This window comes from Bactrocera dorsalis, chromosome 1 (assembly GCF_023373825.1).
Source record: "Bactrocera dorsalis isolate Fly_Bdor chromosome 1, ASM2337382v1, whole genome shotgun sequence".
Lineage (NCBI taxonomy): Eukaryota > Metazoa > Arthropoda > Insecta > Diptera > Tephritidae > Bactrocera > Bactrocera dorsalis.
The window spans coordinates 75,967,885-75,987,828 of NC_064303.1; the positions used below are offsets into that span (position 1 = coordinate 75,967,885).

At 37.9% G+C, this 19,944-nt stretch overlaps 1 protein-coding gene across 3 annotated transcripts in view; it reads right to left on the reverse strand.

Moving 5' to 3' along the window:
* Positions 1–19,944, reverse strand: part of LOC105232917 (acylphosphatase-2) — a 108,234-nt gene that overhangs the window by 50,458 nt on the left and 37,832 nt on the right. The gene's annotated exons all lie outside the window — the stretch shown is intronic.

Sequence of the window (19,944 nt, forward strand, 5' to 3'; positions counted from 1 at the left end):
ACAGGCTGCCTACCTCGCAACGTTACGATCGACCACAACACGTGCGGGATGGGATAGATACCGAGAGTTGAAGAGGGAAGCGAGACGCATTTGCAGACAGAAGAAGAAAGAGGCCGAAATGCGTGAGTATGAATCGCTTGATAAGCTGGCCGACAGGGGTAATGCTCGAAAATTCTACGAAAAAATGCGGCGATTTACAGAAGGTTTCAAGACCGGAGCATACTCCTGTAGAACCCCCAAAGGTGATCTAGCCACCGATGTCCAGAGCATACTTAGATTATGGAGGGAACCCTTCTCCAGCCTGCTGAATGGCAGTGAACACATAGCACCAGGAGAAGGCGAACCCGATTCCCCAATCGATGACGATGGAGCAGACGTTCCATTGCCCGACCATGACGAAGTTCGAATAGCAGTTGCCCGCCTGAAGAACAACAAAGCGGCAGGGGCCGACGGATTGCCGGCCGAGCTATTCAAACACGGCGGCGAAGAACTGATAAGGAGCATGCATCAGCTTCTTTGCAAAATATGGTCGGATGAGAGCATGCCCAACGATTGGAATTTAAGTGTGCTATGCCCAATCCATAAAAAAGGAGACCCCACAATCTGCGCCAACTACCGTGGGATTAGCCTCCTCAACATCGCGTACAAGGTTCTATCGAGCGTATTGTGTGAAAGATTAAAGCCCACCGTCAACAAACTGATTGGACCTTATCAGTGTGGCTTCAGACCTGGAAAATCAACAACCGACCAGATATTCACCATGCGCCAAATCTTGGAAAAGACCCGTGAAAGGAGAATCGACACTCACCACCTATTCGTTGATTTCAAAGCTGCTTTCGACAGTACGAAAAGGAGCTGCCTTTATGCCGCAATGTCTGAATTTGGTATCCCCGCAAAACTAATACGGCTGTGTAAACTGACGTTGAGCGGGACCAAAAGCTCCGTCAGGATCGGGAAGGACCTCTCCGAGCCGTTCGATACCAAACGAGGTTTCAGACAAGGCGACTCCCTATCGTGCGACTTTTTCAATCTGCTGCTGGAGAAAATTATTAGAGCTGCAGAACTGAACCGAGCAGGTACAATCTTTTATAAGAGTGTACAGCTGCTGGCGTATGCCGATGATATTGATATCATCGGTCTCAACACCCGCGCCGTTAGTTCTGCTTTCTCCAGACTGAACAAGGAAGCAACGCAAATGGGTCTGGCAATGAACGAGGGCAAGACGAAATATCTCCTGTCATCAAACAAACAGTCGTCGCACTCGCGACTTGGCACTCACGTCACTGTTGACAGTCATAACTTTGAAGTTGTAGATAATTTCGTCTATTTAGGAACCAGCATTAACACCACCAACAATGTCAGCCTAGAAATCCAACGCAGGATTACTCTTGCCAACAGGTGCTACTTCGGACTGAGTAGGCAATTGAAAAGTAAAGTCCTCTCTCGACGAACAAAAACCAAACTCTATAAGTCGCTCATAATTCCCGTCCTGCTATATGGTGCAGAGGCTTGGACGATGACAACAACCGATGAGTCGACGTTGCGAGTTTTCGAGAGAAAAGTTCTGCGGAAGATTTATGGTCCTTTGCGCGTTGGCCACGGCGAATACCGCATCCGATGGAACGATGAGCTGTACGAGATATACGACGACATCGACATAGTTCAGCGAATTAAAAGACAGCGGCTACGCTGGCTAGGTCATGTTGTCCGGATGGATGAAAACACTCCAGCTCTGAAAGTATTCGACGCAGTACCCGCCGCGGGAAGCAGAGGAAGAGGAAGACCTCCACTCCGGTGGAAGGACCAAGTGGAGAAGGATCTGGCCTCGCTTGGAATATCCAATTGGCGCCACGTAGCGAAGAGAAGAAACGACTGGCGCGCTGTTGTTGACTCGGCTATAATCGCGTAAGCGGTGTCTACGCCAGTAAAGAAGAAGAAGAAGTTATTTGATAAATGTTGCATGGTCGTCGCTTAAGCTGCTAGATTAGGCGGCACCGTAACAGGACAACCCGACAGCCAAAAGTTTATAGCACTGTCCAATCGATTGCTATTGCAGCTTGAAAATTCTTTAGGTGGGCATTTAATATCTTAATTTTTCATTTTCAAAATGACGCTGAAAAGGTTCGATCTCTTGAACCGTTTAAAAATTTGAAGAGTATGAAAAAAGTGTAGGATTATAATAATTTATCCGAACTACTGGATTTTTAATACAAATAGATACTGCGTCTGCAGGTATCGAATATAAAAAGCGAACTATAAACTATGATGCTAGGCTTAGGCAAAGCTAAGCTCAATTGTTCTCACACGTATGTATGTATAAACGTATTAAAGGATAAAGTGAAATAAGGAATTAGAATAACGAGTAATGCTGTGGTGGAAACGCAAAATTAGAGTGACCAGATAACAATTAATATTAAATACTAGCTGACCCCGCAGCCGTTGTCCTGCGTGAAATTATGTAGTTTGAAATGAAAAGAAAGTTAAATTTATCATTTCATTTTTTTTTTCAATGTAACGCAGCTTTATAAACAACATTTTTCGGTTTCTGTTCCGGTGTACAGAAAGGATGGTTTTCCAACTCGTGAGCACGCTACGGCCATGTGAAAAACATAGCATTTCCAAAATTATGCCTCACACTATGCGACTATCTTTAGGTCCTGTTGACTGTCATCTCAAATTCAATTTTCACTGGAAACGGTATACGTTTGAACTGAAATGGCAAATCGTTAGAACTCAAAGGAATTCGTAGGATCAAGCATTCTGTCCCTTTGCACTCGATAGGTGCGTCACAATCAGTCGGGTTCCATTACACAGTTTCGGCGCATGAAGATTGGGAAACATAATAACGACAGATCCTACTTTGAGACGCAAATGATGCGGTGGCACACTAGCCTGTCCAAAGAATTTAGGAATACCACTGGATAATTCACGGCGTCGTCTTCATAGTCAAGACGATCGATCGATTTGTATGAGCGCAAGTCTCCCGGAACTTGACTTTGAATCTTCCAGTTGAAGTCAACAACATCGGTATTTTTGGCAGCTAGCATTGTGCGTGCACTTAAGGAATCGTAGTTATGATAATTTGGCCAATGTCCGAACATTTGTGATGAGTTCATCCTTCGTGAATTGATAAAGGGAAGATGGAATTGATATCGAACCACCGGAAGTATCAACCGAAATTGAACCATTTCCAATTTTTAGCGAAGACGATGTAAAATGCCTTTGACAATGTCGAAGTTTATATCGAAAAGTATGCGAACTTCATTTTCATTCCAGTGATTAGCGTGTTCCAGCATTTGTAATTGCTGGCTTACTTCTCCAAAACTTGCACATATTCCCATATACCATTCACAGTAAGCAATGACTCAAATAAAGTTGAACCGCGTACATTAATCAATAGCAACCGAAGGTAGAAACAATCGTCGTTTTTCGGGTGGATTGTGTAAATTCGTCCTAATGCATTAGTTGATAAGGCACCTGGGTGTCAATCTACTGGTTGGCCTTTCTTTCTGCGTAACTATTCGACGATGCATTCCATGTATAATATCAAGGTATTTTCGAATAGAGCAATGTTCTCACAAACACATCACTGACGAAAGTTAAGAAAAAACTCGTCAATGTTAATTTTGTTGCTGGCGATGTTTCCACTGGCCATACTATATTCTCTGGGATGAAATACACTCCTTGGCCATTCTCGAAATTAACTGCGAGACGCACAACTGTCGGAAAACGTTTATCTTACAAAGCGCTTTATTGCAGTTCACGTATCGACCGTATCGTTCAAGACCAATAATCGCGATGTTTTGCTTCCTTTGGTGACGTACTTACAAACGTATTTTATCGATTACACCAAACTGCAATACTCAAAATTGAAATGACTTTTGAATGTGAATTAGACAACAGTGGCGAATATGGTACGATCCATGTGTTGTCAACTTCGATACTCACGCCTCTAAATCGAATGCTAAATGTTCTGCCATTGTCGTCTGGTGAGCAACGCCGATAGAGTGGATATCTATCATTTCTAGTTTGTGTTTCCGAAAGAAAAGTACGTGGATACTGTTTCGTGCATTTATTGACAGACATTCAAACCAAAGTGGGGTTGTGGTGTCCGCAAGGTCCATGAACATTATTGGTTTTCATCACTTCGTATAATACTGGATCTTTCTTTGCGTCAGGAATTGCCGCATTATTGAATGATTTCATCAATTTGATCTGGTGTAACCACCTTCCACCATCCAAAGAAGAATGTGTGCGTGCGGCAAACCTCTCTTTTTCCACCCAACAGAGTACATCTAGCATCTAACAGCACCATATATGCGTTGCTTTAAGATAATGTCCATCGAAGCTGTTGAAAAGTCTTGCTATGACATCGTGACGATAGCTTTCTGATTGATCGCGACCCATAATATGTATGATGCTAATGTATGTTGATGCCAAAAAGAACGCCGACCGATATAAGCGCGACCTCTTCATGGTATCGTGACAAATTTCAAGCTGTAATTGATCAGTTTGTGTGAAAAACACATAACGCCAAATTTGAAAGATTTAAATAATTGAAAAACAAAACAAAAAAATTGAATAAAAACATTTGTATGGAAAAAATTAACTTTTTGGAATTGTTCCATTTTCCGACTTTTCCTCATGAAAGACATACAGGTTCTTTATTTCTAAACCTTTCCCGATCCACGACGAACAACCTCTTAAAATTTCATCAATATTGGTTCAGCCGTTCTCTTAGTGTTACTAACGAACAAACATTCATTCGTTTGTAGGAGAAAAAGAAAAGGGCTGTTTTCAGGGGTTTTCCGGCAATTATTCGAATTTTTTTCTCCGCAGAAACCATCCCTGAACCTCAACGAACATTATAAAAAAAGAATCATCAAATTTGGTTCGGTCGTATGAAAGTTATGAGCGTACATACATTTTGGCGATTCATTTTTATTTATATAAATTTACAATGTTTTCTCACCACAGTAGGTGGAATATATGTGTGCGTATAGATTTAGTTAACTTAAGTATAAATAATAACTTAGGATTGATGCTACTCATTAATGGTAGTTCCATCGTGAAAGTAGCTGCTCCGAACATTCTTCACCCGTTAAAAGGTCTAACTTTCCAAAGAATCATTGACAGGTAAAACGCAAAGTTTGTTAAGAGTTCGGCGCGTCATGCCGGTTGACGTACGAAGAACGGCTACTCTTGCTACCCCGTCTGTCCCAGTGACAACTTCTGTAACACGAGCCAAGGGCCATTTGAGAGGAGCTGAATTTTCGTCTTTGATGCATACGATGTCATTGACTTCAATGTTTGGGTATGGTTTACGCCACTTCGCTCGGTGTTGTAACGGGTGATTTTTTTGAGGTTAGGATTTTCATGCATTAGTATTTGACAGATCACGTGGGATTTCAGACATGGTGTCAAAGAGAAAGATGCTCAGTATGCTTTGACATTTCATCATGAATAGACTTACTAACGAGCAACGCTTGCAAATCATTGAATTTTATTACCAAAATCAGTGTTCGGTTCGAAATGTGTTTCGCGCTTTTTGTTCAGCGATGAGGCTCATTTCTGGTTGAATGGCTACGTAAATAAGCAAAATTGCCGCATTTGGGGTGAAGAGCAACCAGAAGCCGTTCAAGAACTGCCCATGCATCCCGAAAAATGCACTGTTTGGTGTGGTTTGTACGCTGATGGAATCATTGGACCGTATTTTTTCAAAGATGCTGTTGGACGCAACGTTACGGTGAATGGCGATCGCTATCGTTCGATGCTAACAAACTTTTTGTTGCCAAAAATGGAAGAACTGAACTTGGTTGACATGTGGTTTCAACAAGATGGCGCTACATGCCACACAGCTCGCGATTCTATGGCCATTTTGAGGGAAAACTTCGGACAACAATTCATCTCAAGAAATGGACCCGTAAGTTGGCCACCAAGATCATGCGATTTAACGCCTTTAGACTATTTTTTGTGGGGCTACGTCAAGTCTAAAGTCTACAGAAATAAGCCAGCAACTATTCCAGCTTTGGAAGACAACATTTCCGAAGAAATTCGGGCTATTCCGGCCGAAATGCTCGAAAAAGTTGCCCAAAATTGGACTTTCCGAATGGACCACCTAAGACGCAGCCGCGGTCAACATTTAAATGAAATTATCTTCAAAAAGTAAATGTCATGAACCAATCTAACGTTTCAAATAAAGAACCGATGAGATTTTGCAAATTTTATGCGTTTTTTTTTTTTTTAAAGTTATCAAGCTCTTAAAAAATCACCCTTTAGAATGGTAAGATATTCTTCACTCCATCGCTTCTAAAATATCTGTTGTATGTAGGTAACCTGCTGCAAGCGATCTAAACGATTGCAGTTTAGATGCGTGAGGTTCGGCTCAGGAATAGAGATAAGAGAATCACCAATACGATAATGTCAGGGCGTCAGCACATCAAGATCTTCTGGATATTCTGAAAGTGGCACAAGAGGTCTTGAATTAATTACTGCTGAGATTTGGCATACTAAGGTACGTAATTCTTTAAAACCGAGAAGTGATGAACCAACGGAGCGATAGAAGTGTTTTTTTTTTGTAATTTTTACTGCTGCCTCCACCTAGACCCCCGAAATGTGGTGATCGAGGAGGTATAAAACGCCAATCTATCCCATTATTAAGTAAGCGTGAACTTGGTTGCGATGATTTTCACTCGCTTAAATTTTTCAGCTCATTCTTGGCGCCAACAAAATTTGTAGCATTGTCTGACCAAATGCAACTTGGTATGTCATGAGTAGCTATAAAGCGCTTGAGTGCATCAAGAAAAGAACCCGTGGAAATATCTTTCACCAGTTCCATCCACACAACCTTTGTGGCGAAGCAAATGAAACGCTAACATAGCATTTCTGATGTGCTTTCTTACGGGTTTCAGGTTTGAAATAAAACGGTCCACAGTAGTCTATGCCCGTAACGATAAAGAGCCGCAATACGTGGATGCGTTCCTTAGGCAAGTCAGCTATGATGTGCTCAACGAGACGTGGTTTTGATTTGCAACATATGATATATTTTCGTAGAACATTCGCAATAGTTTTTCTTCCACCTATAGGCGAAAATTGCATGCGAATGGAGGCAAGTAGAGACTAAGGAACTGCGTGGTGATACTTTCGATGAAAACGAGTGATTATTCATGACGTCAGTGGATAACCCTTTGGTAGAATTGGATGATGCGCCTCAAAGTCTAGTGCTGAGTTCTTTAAGCGACCTTCAACTTGTATAATTCCGAAATCCTCCAAAAATGGCGATAACGAAGCGATTTTACTATATGTGTACAAAGTTATTCTTCTTCAATGCGATGATTTCCGAACACAACTGCGCTCTTTGGACTAGACGTATCAACAATTGAGTCCCACGATAGATATCTGTAGTTGTGAACTGTGATCTTTTCAATTTTATAAATTTGTATATGTGTCCATAGATACGCTGGATTGTTCCGAACCAGTTGATATAAGACTTTTTGGCGAGTTTCTGGTAGAGATATGTGAGGTGCGCATGGTTGTGGTCACGAAGATTCAACGTTTTCCAAAAATCGTGGCCCATACGTTCAAAGCCTTGACCTTAGGAGCTCCTTTGGTGTAGCGCCCTTTGATAGGATGTCAGCTGGATTCATGGAGGTGGGAACGTAACGCCACTGCATGCCTTCAGTTAGTAATCCGATTGGCAACAAATACTTTAAACTTTGACGGTTCCTTTCGCAGCCATGAGAGAACAATTGACGAATCCGACGAACAATAATAATAATAATCAAATACATTAATTTTTCTTAATTCAGAGTGCGCCAGTAAGGAGGCTGCACAAAGCTCTAATTTGGGCACTATCAACGTTTTCAGAGGGGCGACACGAGCACAACAAGTGAACTTTATGTCGTCATTCTTAATTGAGCGAATGTAAACACAAGCGCCGTATGCTTCCAGGCTGGGATCACAAAATGCATGTGTTTGAACATTAGCGCCAGGCCGAAGAACATAGCGCGGAAATGATGTGTATTGCAGATCAACAAAATCGTTACAAAATGCTAACCATGCTGTGCATATGGAAAGTGGTAAACTTTCACCTCATTGGAGCTTGTCCCTCCACATCCTTTGCAAAAGTATTTTAGCTCTAGTAAGTGTGGGACCAATCAGACCTAATGGGTCGTAGAAACGTGCTATGGTAGACAATACGGAACGCTTGGAACATTTTTCCGATGTTTGCTGAGCTTTGTATTTAAACAAGAAGACGTCCTTCGGTGGATTCCAAACAAGTCCGAGAGTTTTGACAATATCACTGGATTCATCGAAACTAAAAAGACGTTCTCTATCATCAACAGAAATTTCGCTGAGAACATCTAAGTTGTTAGAGCACCACTTTCTTAGCTGAAAACGACCTGTAGAAAGTAAGTTTGTAGTTTGTTGCCTGATTTTTTGTACTTCCTCTACTGAATTTCCTCCGGAGATAAGATACACTACATAGAAATCGCGAAAAACGATTTCTGAACCAAGTGGATAAGATGAGGATTCATCTAATGCTAGCTGATGCATAGTCCGTATAGCCAAGAACGTAGCAGGCTTGGTGCCATATGTGATCGTGTCTAACTTGTATATACGTAAATCTGGAGAATCTCGTCATAGTATGCAATGAAGCATATTATCTGGAGGTGTTACGCGAACACATCGATACATTTTGCAATTTCGTTGACGTACTATCATCATTAATAACGCATTGACGAGGTAGAAAGTATCTGCACTTGGAAATCATTCAGAAACAAACGACATATGACCAAGGTCCTTCATGAATGAGCTATATTTTGCCTTTATTATTAGTTTTTCTACTAAGTTTGCGTTCAATATTTTCGAATCTGTGTCTAGCAGCTAAATATGAATCACCAAGTGAATCGAAGCTGCACTTAATGCAATTGAAGTTGGTTTGCGAAGCGACTTGTGACGATGTGAATCTGTGAGCCAGAGTCCGAAAGTGAGCGGCAAGGTACGAAAGTTCCGGCACGATTCCTTACTAAAACGATAGCAGTAGCTAAAAGCACAACATCAGATGGAGACTGGGAAGCAGAGATGTCAGGCTGCGTGAGCAGCATTGCAGTCATGGCTTTAGCTTGGACAGAGTTTGGTATTAACTCCTTGTCGTATTTCCACGAGCCTGGCTCGTGGTGCAATTTCTGTGCCTAACATGATTATCACGAGCCTGGCTCGTGGTGTGTAGAAGTGTACATTTGATGAAGAGAAATGAAATTTTCCCGCTATTTTCGGCAAATAATGTAAACAAAAAACATTACTTCAGTTGAGTGCATTATCTACTGCAGATCAGTTTTACAATGATCGTATTAAATCGTAGTATTTTATTTTATGTAAATTTGTAAAACAAATGTGCGACAGTTCGTAAGCATCAAAACTGGTTTGCTTAGTGCAAGTTGCGTGCGAACAGTTGGAAGCGAATTTTATTGCGCTAATTGATACGTCAAGGAGTTAATGGTAATTCGTGACCGTTAGCTGATGGTAAACGATTAAAATGTAAAAGCGTGCGATGCTTTGAAAGACATTTTCGACAAGAACTAGATTTGTTGTCTCGCATCTGATGGCTTTTCTTTAAACAGTTTAGACGTAGTAAACGTTTCTTAACTTCTTTCGGGCGAATGTTAAGCGAAAGATTTAAAAACCGTTGGCAATTATAAATTAAATGTTCAGCATTTCCATAAAATACACAAACACGCACTAAACTATTTGAAGCAACAAAGGATTTTCTTTGATGTGTACTCACGGTTTTTCCGGTTTTACCAAATGTTTCAGCTTGTCTTTGTAATGCATGCTCCACATTCTCGACAGTACGACATCGATTTTCTAAAAAGGTAGCTAATGATTCTCGCGATGGTAACTCGTTTATTGACCAAATTTCTTATGATTTTGATTGAGTTACTTTGTCCAACTTTTGAGTTAAAAATTGTACCACTATGCAGTCCGCTATTTGCTCTTTGGAGCCAAGTGACTGCAACGCACATATATGCGAATTGACTTTGTTCGTCAACGCTCGCAACTTGCCGACGGTACCATCAGGTTTGTCCATCCCGAAAATCTCCCTGATATGTGCCTGAAAAATAAAACGTTTATTATCAAATCATTTAATGAGGAGATGTAATGCGATTTTATAATCATGCTTATTTATTTCCAACGATCGCATGGTGTCAAGAGCAGATTGACTAAAGCAGGAACGCAAATGTTGCAGTCTGTCCACATCGCTTAGGTCGCTGTCTTTATTGATGATTGATGTGAAGATCGAATAGAAATTTGTCCACTCTATATAGGATCAACTGAATTTACGCAACGTTAATTGAGGCAAACGTGAACGATTAGTATTCACTATAATAGGTTGGAATTCATTGCTGTTCATCTTGAATGTGGAACAATGTTGAGTACGCTTACCATTTACGTTGTAGGGTAGCCTTCAAGTGAACCAAATTCGTATCAAATTGGATAAGTAAATCACTTCCAATTGATTTAAAGTCATACTCTTCCAAACTTGTGCGTGCATCCAAGAAGTTCGACTTCAGTTCGTTGACTGAATCAATTATTGCTGCTAAAGAATATTCGTCCATGCTTTGCAACCGCTCCGAGTCCATATCAGCACTTATGCATTCAAGGCGCTTATACATAGCCAAAAATGTCACTCTGCCCATTGGTGAATGCTGACTTATGGGACTCTCATTTGCAGAAATGTCTCCAGCTGGAGTACCACTGATTGATTGGTTTACCGACATATCCAAAAAATTTAACCAATTAAAAATTGAACGGGGTTAGGTGATCAGCGCGGTAACGTATAGCGGATAACCGTACTAAACTATTGAATAAACTAGCGGCACCCGATAAGCGGTGCTTACGGTTTTAAGTTACGTTAAAAACGTTTTCGCTTAAATATCCAAATTTACCGTAGTAACGCTTTCCAGAAATCACGCCACTATTTTGTCACAGTTCAAATAGGTTTTAAACCACGAGTTTGACTCATCGATTGTTCACTGTAAAATATGTCGACCAATTTTACACTAGCACGGTGGCACCCGAACTAATAGTTTGATATTTAATGTTAAGTTTTACTATATCACCAATAAACGCACACAGCGATCACATCGGGGTCACCAAAATGTTGAGCTACCAAGCTTTTTTGATAGCTTCGAATCTCGATATAAAACAACAACGATATATATTTACAAAGGTATTTATTAACATAAATACATATATATATATAAATATGTATGGTGGTTTACCAGGCGAAATGCCCTTGCGTCTGCAGGTATCGAATATAAAAAACTATAAACTATGATGCTAGGCTTAGGCAAAGCTAAGCCTAATTGTTCTGAGATGTATGTATGTATGTATTAACGTATTAAAGGATAAAGGGAAATGAGGAATTAGAATAACGAGTAAAGCTGTGGTAGATATGCAAAATTTACCGCATAAAATTAATATTAAATATTTACAATGTTTTCTCACCACAGTAGGTGGAATATATGTGTGCGTATAAATTTAGTTAACTTAAGTATAAATAATAACTTAAGATTAATGCTACTCATTATTGGTAGTTTCATCGTGAAAGTAGCTGCTCCGAACATTGTCATTTTAAAGGATTACTGATTTCAATAATTTTTCCATAATATTCATTGATCTATTTGAGCGTACTAAAATTACTTCAGTAAAAAATATCTTCACATATGACAACAACTCTCATTAAAATATTAACTTTAAACATACATACAAGATGCACACATACGTATGTACTTACCTACCCTGCCAGATCTACACATTTTTTTCTATGCACTAACACCAACGCACATGTTCGGGTTATTTTTTTGTTTACCTAGAGGCGGTGGAAAAAAATTATTTCGTTTTTTGATTTATTTAAATGAGTGCGAATGAGAAAACATAATTTTCAATAGTGCCAAAAGAAAATCCCAAAAAGGGTAATAAAAAAACGATTGAAAGACGCATGTCATTCGCGCTCGTACAACAAGAAGAATGAATTTTATGTGATTTTTTTTTAATAAATTGCAAATAATTACTTACGTTTGTTTTTGTAGTATTTTAAATCAGGAAAACAGAGTTGGAAATAGTAGCATCCGCAAATTTAAATTGTTAAGTCAGTATGTGAAAATGAGTGCGTCTTGTTTGAAATTGGACTGCGCAGTCCAATAGAATACGCGAAATTAAATACATATGTGTTTTATGCATTTAAGACGGCCTGCACAATCCAATATATGTTTGTAATATGTGAAAACAAATGTTTGATAATAATATGTATGCATATCTTCTTTCAGATATTATTATCATTTTATGTAATTAATTTTCCTTTTTCTTTTAGATATTTCGAATTCTAGTCATTATTCTTTTTTTTTGATATTAATAATTTTTTTATTGAATACATTTGTATTTCTGTATAAATTGTATATTAATAAAGAAGAAATAAAAAAATTGTTAAAAAATAAATTTTAAATATTTGTTTAGAATTCTAAAAATATTTTAAATTAGGAATCAAAAAATGCAACCCTGCAACAGCTGACGATTAGGATAATTAGAGCAGTTCGGCTATATATTTACATATGTATGTATATAATTTATAAGACACTGCTGAATGAGCTCAACAGGGATGTATGATCACATGTATACGTACGTGTGAGGGGAAAAGATTCCAGGGTTTGAAACTCTAGTGTTTCACTAGCTTTTACACCACTTTTGGCCTACCTATTATTCCAGCCTACCTTTAAATAATATTGTTACGAATTTACTCTTGCTAGTTTACTTTGTTAGGTTCGTATCTCTGGATTGACAAATAAAATCAACACTGTTTAATTTAATTCAACAACTCTTTATTTCACAACTCGTCTACACTATAGCAGTTTACTCTTAGCACTGATTGATTACGTTGGCGCTGCCACGGCTTATATAGCCACGCACTTCTCGCTGATGCCGACGTGTCCTTCTAGAATATCGCGTCTGGAAATTACCAGAACATACGGCTATAGCCACGCACTTCTCGCTGATGCCGACGTGTCCTTCTAGAATATCGCGTCTGGAAATTACCAGAACATACGGCTATACGGCGCCAGACGCAAGCAGACAGTCGCGGCGCCAGACTCAGCAATTGTTTAACTAGACGAGCAGACAGTGTGGCGCCAGATGTCTACAACAAGACAAATGCTATTCCATATACCTACAGCTATTGTTCATAATCAGGGATGCATATAGTAATACAAATACAACTTAATACTACTTTTTGTAACAATATTTTGCATATAGAGATGCCCCGTAATTGGAATAAGCGATGTAGGAGTCAACGTCCACAAATAAACAACTTAGCGACTCAAGTCATTCTTATAATTCCTCAATTACATTTATATATATTTTAAGCAAATAATTTAGTACAGTTTACTTTTTTCATTTTTAAATGCCGAAAAGATCTAGATATTAACTTTCTATTGCGAGGATATCAAAAATCAATGCCAAAAACCTTAAAAGAACTCAGATCACTTTTAGGATTGGCTAGCTACTATAGGAAACTTGTAAGAATCTTCGCACAAATCACTAAACCACTAACTATACACCTACGAGGTGACTTAGAAAAGATTTCAAATATCGAAGTGCGCGAGTAGAAGTAAAGCTCGATGAAGCGGCAATTACTGCCATAGAAAAAACAAAAGATGCTCTGCAGGGACAGGTAGAACTTTATCAGCCTGATTTTACCAAACAATTTTAACTAACTACCGATATCAGTAACCAAGGAATTGGAGCAGTTTTCTTCTAATTTCGCCAACTTATTGCTTTTATTTCTCGAACGTTAACCGACACTGAACAAAATTACAGCACAAATGAAAAAGAACTTGCAATCGTGTGGGCGCTACAGAAGCAATTTTTTATGTGGCATCACTGATTTAACCATTTATACTGACCACGGCACGATTACGATTCTTTCGGCGCCGCGATTCTTTCGGTACGGATGGATAGAGGAGGTCCTCAGGATTAAAAAATTTATACACATATACCATTCTCAGACTTTTCTAGATATTTCACTTTAAAGTTCCAAAATTTTAACGGGTGATTTTTTTGAGGTTAGGATTTTCATGCATTAGTATTTGACAGATCACGTGGGATTTCAGACATGGTGTCAAAGAGAAAGATGCTCAGTATGCTTTGACATTTCATCATGAATAGACTTACTAACGAGCAACTTTTCCAAATCATTGAATTTTATTACCAAAATCAGTGTTCGGTTCGAAATGTGTTTCGCGCTTTAATTTTGTTCAGCGATGAGGCTCATTTCTGGTTGAATGGCTACGTAAATAAGCAAAATTGCCGCATTTGGGGTGAAGAGCAACCAGAAGCCGTTCAAGAACTGCCCATGCATCCCGAAAAATGCACTGTTTGGTGTGGTTTGTACGCTGATGGAATCATTGGACCGTATTTTTTCAAAGATGCTGTTGGACGCAACGTTACGGTGAATGGCGATCGCTATCGTTCGATGCTAACAAACTTTTTGTTGCCAAAAATGGAAGAACTGAACTTGGTTGACATGTGGTTTCAACAAGATGGCGCTACATGCCACACAGCTCGCGATTCTATGGCCATTTTGAGGGAAAACTTCGGACAACAATTCATCTCAAGAAATGGACCCGTAAGTTGGCCACCAAGATCATGCGATTTAACGCCTTTAGACTATTTTTTGTGGGGCTACGTCAAGTCTAAAGTCTACAGAAATAAGCCAGCAACTATTCCAGCTTTGGAAGACAACATTTCCGAAGAAATTCGGGCTATTCCGGCCGAAATGCTCGAAAAAGTTGCCCAAAATTGGACTTTCCGAATGGACCACCTAAGACGCAGCCGCGGTCAACATTTAAATGAAATTATCTTCAAAAAGTAAATGTCATGAACCAATCTAACGTTTCAAATAAAGAACCGATGAGATTTTGCAAATTTTATGCGTTTTTTTTTAAAAAAAGTTATCAAGCTCTTAAAAAATCACCCTATATATGTAATTCACTCTTATTTTGTTTTGTTTTTCTTTACATGTCTTGACAAATACCACATATTGTGTTTTAAAAAAACTATTAAACAATTTTCTGTTAAACATATATAGAGAAAATGGTACAAATGGTTTTTGTATCTTATGTTATTTGTCAAAAAAATAACCCTGGTCGGTCCAACACCAGGGTGATCATAGTTCTTTTGTGTCGAATTGCTTTCTGCACAGGCGGCCTTCGACCGCGTTTCAAAAAAAATAACCCTGGTCCGTCCAAGTCCGGGGTGTTCATAGTTCTTTTGTGTCGAACTACTTTCATTTTGAATCATTTATATCTCTAAATATGAAACAGAAAAATTTTGGATTATATTTTCAGGACACAAAGTATGGCAACACTGTTATTTGTCGTAAATGTAAACACACAAATCCCTTGAAATTTTGAACGTGCAAAATAGTTTTTAAAGTATATTTATTTTCTTAAAAAATATACAATTAGTGTAAATTTTTGATACATACGAATGTGTGCAGTGTAATTAAATATAATATATGTATAAGTATATGAAAAGTGAAATAACGAGCATTGTTTTTACAAATTTTTGAACTTTTAACTATGAGTCTGAGGACGGTATATGTGTATACATTTTATCCTCTATCCATCCGTACCATCAAATCGCTGCGCCGAAAGAATCGTAATATTGCCCTGACTACCAATCACTTATTCATTCTCTTTCCGAAAAAAGCCCGAATACTAAACTAAAAAGGTGGAAGTACTTTATTGAGGAATTTAGTCCCAAACTTGTCTACAAACTGCTGACGCACTATCACGTCAACAAATAAACAATATAACAGATTGTTCTCAACATTTAGCTCTGGCTCTCCAACTGACCAAATAAATAGGGTGAAACAACCCTTGAACTCATTCAAAAATCAAATAATACCTGTTCTAAGCCCCACAAAAGAGGCAATTGACTCCAAAACCACTTTTCCAGGGAGGACGCGTCACACATTTTATTTCAAAAATAAGTAAGATTTTTTAAAAAAGTAACTAACGTTAATGTGTAAGAATAGAGGGGTAAAATTTAGAATAGCATCCCCGGATTTCGGGGATAAATTGGGTATTAGTGGAAAGGTGACGTTCTCCAGATCACGAAAATATATACATATAGTTGCCGCTGACTTTATAGTTTTAAAGATATTTGCATTTAAAGATGAAAAATTGACAACTTTAACATTGATAATTTGTATATTGCGAATAACTTTTTCACTAATTTAATGCACTTTTCACTTACTAACACTTCACTATAACGTTTCTGTATATTCATTTTTTTAATATTTGTTGTAAATAAAGCTTTATTTTAATAATTTTATTTTAGTTACAATTCTCTGCATTTGCACAATGAGAAAAGTGCTGCCATGGTTATTTTTTTTCCGCGCCGCGCTTCAAAAAAATAACCATGGTAGCACTTTTCTCATTGTGCAAATGCAGAGAATTGTAACTAAAATAAAATAATTAAAATAATGCTTTATTTACAACAAATATTAAAAATATGAATATACAGAAACGTTATAGTGAAGTGTTAGTAAGTGAAAAGTGCATAATATAAGTGAAAAAGTTATTCACAATACACAAATTATCAATGTAAAAGTTGTCAATTTTTCAACTTTAAACTATAAGTCAGCGGCAACTATATATATATATTTTCGTGATCTGGAGAACGTCACCTTTCCACTGATACCCATTTTATGCCCGAATTCCGGGGATGCTATTCTAAATCCCAGCCGAATAGAGTTAATTTCCACTTTAACATTCTTTCCCACTTTCCCAATTGTTTTGTGATAGCACCAAACCTGCGAATTGACATTACCAACCAAAACGAACAATTAGAATTAGCAGAACTCACAGACGTGCACACCGAAAATATAAAAACAATGTGCAAGAAATATTGCTTAACTACTTTTGGCCTAACATCAGAGAAATGTGCAAGAAAGAAGCGATAGACTGTCAAATTTTTTTGACAAACAAATACGAACGACAACTAAACAAAAAAACACCAATACCAAAAAAAAAACTGGAGAATATATGTATACAGATGGACATAATTCACATGAAAGCAAACTGTCACGAACATATAGAAGAAAGAAGAGTGTATCCAAATTCAAAACATTTAATGACTGATAATGAAAATGTATTTATCAGCAACATGGCAAAGGCCCCTTATACTCGACTACATATACAACATACTGCCACACCATTAGATCACTCGACAACTAACGTTTAAGTAGAACCAGGAATAATGGGATGCCCAACTTATTCCAGTGTGAGAGCGCCTCAAAATAAGTGTTTTTTATAACATTTTCCATTATGGCCAGATCGAACAAAATAAGAATTTTTGGGCTTTTTAAATTAAAACACCCAACATTTATTACGATTGCAAATTATTATATTGGGTTGTTCTAGTTTTATTCGTCGCATCGGGTCATGCTATACCTTTTTGGAAAGCTCATTTCACGCGCTAACACGTCTTGATTGTCGTTTCTTTTAAGTCGTTCGTGAGTTATAGCGTCGCAAACATGGAGCAAAATAAAGAGAAAATACGGCATATTTTACAGTACTACTACCAAAAAGGCAAAAATGCATCTCAAGCCGCCAATAAAAATTGTGCAGTTTATGGACCCGATACAGTTTCCATTTCCACCGCACAACGATGGTTTCAATGTTTTCGTTCTGGTGTAGAGGTGGTCGAAGATGTGCCACGCTCCGGAAGGCCTGCCGTCGAAAAATGCGATAAAATCGCTGAATCGGTCGAAAGATACCGGCATAGTAGTCATCAAACCGTTATGAACCATTTGAAGAAGCTTGGAGTCACTAAGAAGCTCGATGTATGGGTGCCACACGAATTGATTCAATAAAAATACCGGAAGACTTTTTTGACAACCCAATACATTGGACTTTTAATATATGGCGAAACTACTTAAATCCTTTTTTATGATTTTATGGTATATTAACACAACTGACTTTCGATCTTTCAACACTTAATAAGGTGAATTAAGCCTCTTAGTTATCAATTAATAAATGTTTTTAATCATTTTTAATTGAAAATTAATTCTATTATGCATCGAATTACAAAGCCTTTCATGAAATATATTTAAATTTCGCATTTACTTTGATTTTCATTGTTTTAAATTTTTATTAGCTATTTTGAACGGCGGCAACAAATCCCTCTGTTCACATATATTTTTGGTATAATTTCAATCTGGTCGTTCCAGTCATTCCAATTGCAAAACGTCAAAACCTACCCAATCCCGTCAACTGTCAAAGTTCGGTAGGTGAGCGGTTCTCCCATTTCTAGTGACAGGAGAGTTGGGGATCTCTTCATCTATGAGTAGAACGGTTGCACAGTACGTTGATCAGTACGAGTTTAGCTAGTGAAAATAATACGACTCCAGGTGAAGAACTTTTTAACGCCATCCGACAGTATAATTCTACAATTCACTCGTCTACAGAATTCAAACCTGAAGTAGTTTTCTTTAATCGCGAAAAGTATACAGAGATTAAAGAAATCCTTCACAACAATCAGGAGAAGCTATTGCTATACCACAACAAAGAACGAAGAAACATCACGTATAAACCAGGAGATATCATATATTCCAGAACAGAATAAAATTTCTAAACAATATAATCAGCACAAAGTTAAGGAAGATCGTGGGGACACGATCTTGACAGAGAGAGGGAAAATTATTCATAAAGACAGAATCCGCAAGCAAGCCTCACAATGCGATACGGCGCGGTATTAATTAATCTACAAGTATTTTTATTATTTATTGTATCCCATTCCGATCTAATCACAGATCTTAAATTCAAGAAGTATGTTTTAACAGAGACCGATCCGGTATACCTAATTGAAAATACGACTTATCTGTACCACGTAGCAAACTTGTTAATTACCCTAGGTTTATACGAGAATACCATGGAATCCAAATACATTGCAGAAGAAAACAAAGGAGAAATTTCTTATTAATAAAATAGAGGCACTTAAGACACAGCTTATACCTTCAAATCGTAGACTCCAACGCTCATTAAATTTTCTAGGCTCTATTCTCAAGTTTGTCGCCGGCACTCCCGACAATGACGACCTTGTAAAGATTAAAACAGGACTCAATCAGTTGATAGAAAATAATAATCAACAGCGGAAGATGAATAGTCAATTTGAAAATATACTAGAAACACTAGTTCCAAAATCAATTACTGAAGGATAATTATTACAGAAGTCATTAAAATCAATAACGAATACCATTAATTTTGCTAAAACAGGAAACTTTTATTCTCGTGCTCTGAACCTCAAAGGCATTCAAGAAATTGTCTCCATAGAAGATTTTAACATACCCATCTTAACATATAAAAATCACGTGTCACGTTGTTTGTTTGCGATGGACTCCTAAACTACTGAACCGATTTTAGTGAAATTTTTAACACTGTGTGCAGTTTGGTCCAACTTGAAAGATAGGATAGTTTATAAATCTCCTTATAGTCGCATTATTTATTTATTGCAAATTATTTGTTTATTATTAGCAAATAGCTATCCACCAGTTGGTGGCGCTAACAGCGGTATTGAGTGCGGTATGTTACAGTAGATGGCGCTACAAACATTAAAAACATTAAATGAAATTGCGTTGTTGAGGTTTATATTATTTGTGGTAAAGTTATACGAGTCTATGACTTCCAAAAAAAAAAATAAAAATTGGGCGGGGCGAAGTTCGCCGGGTCAGCTAGTATTTAATATATATTTTAGAATATTCTGATATTCATGTATGCATGTACAAAGATGCTTAAATTACAATATGCAAATATTCCGTAATAAATAAGGCTGTAAATTATACTATAACTTAACCCTCTATCACTCAAAACTCTCAGCGTG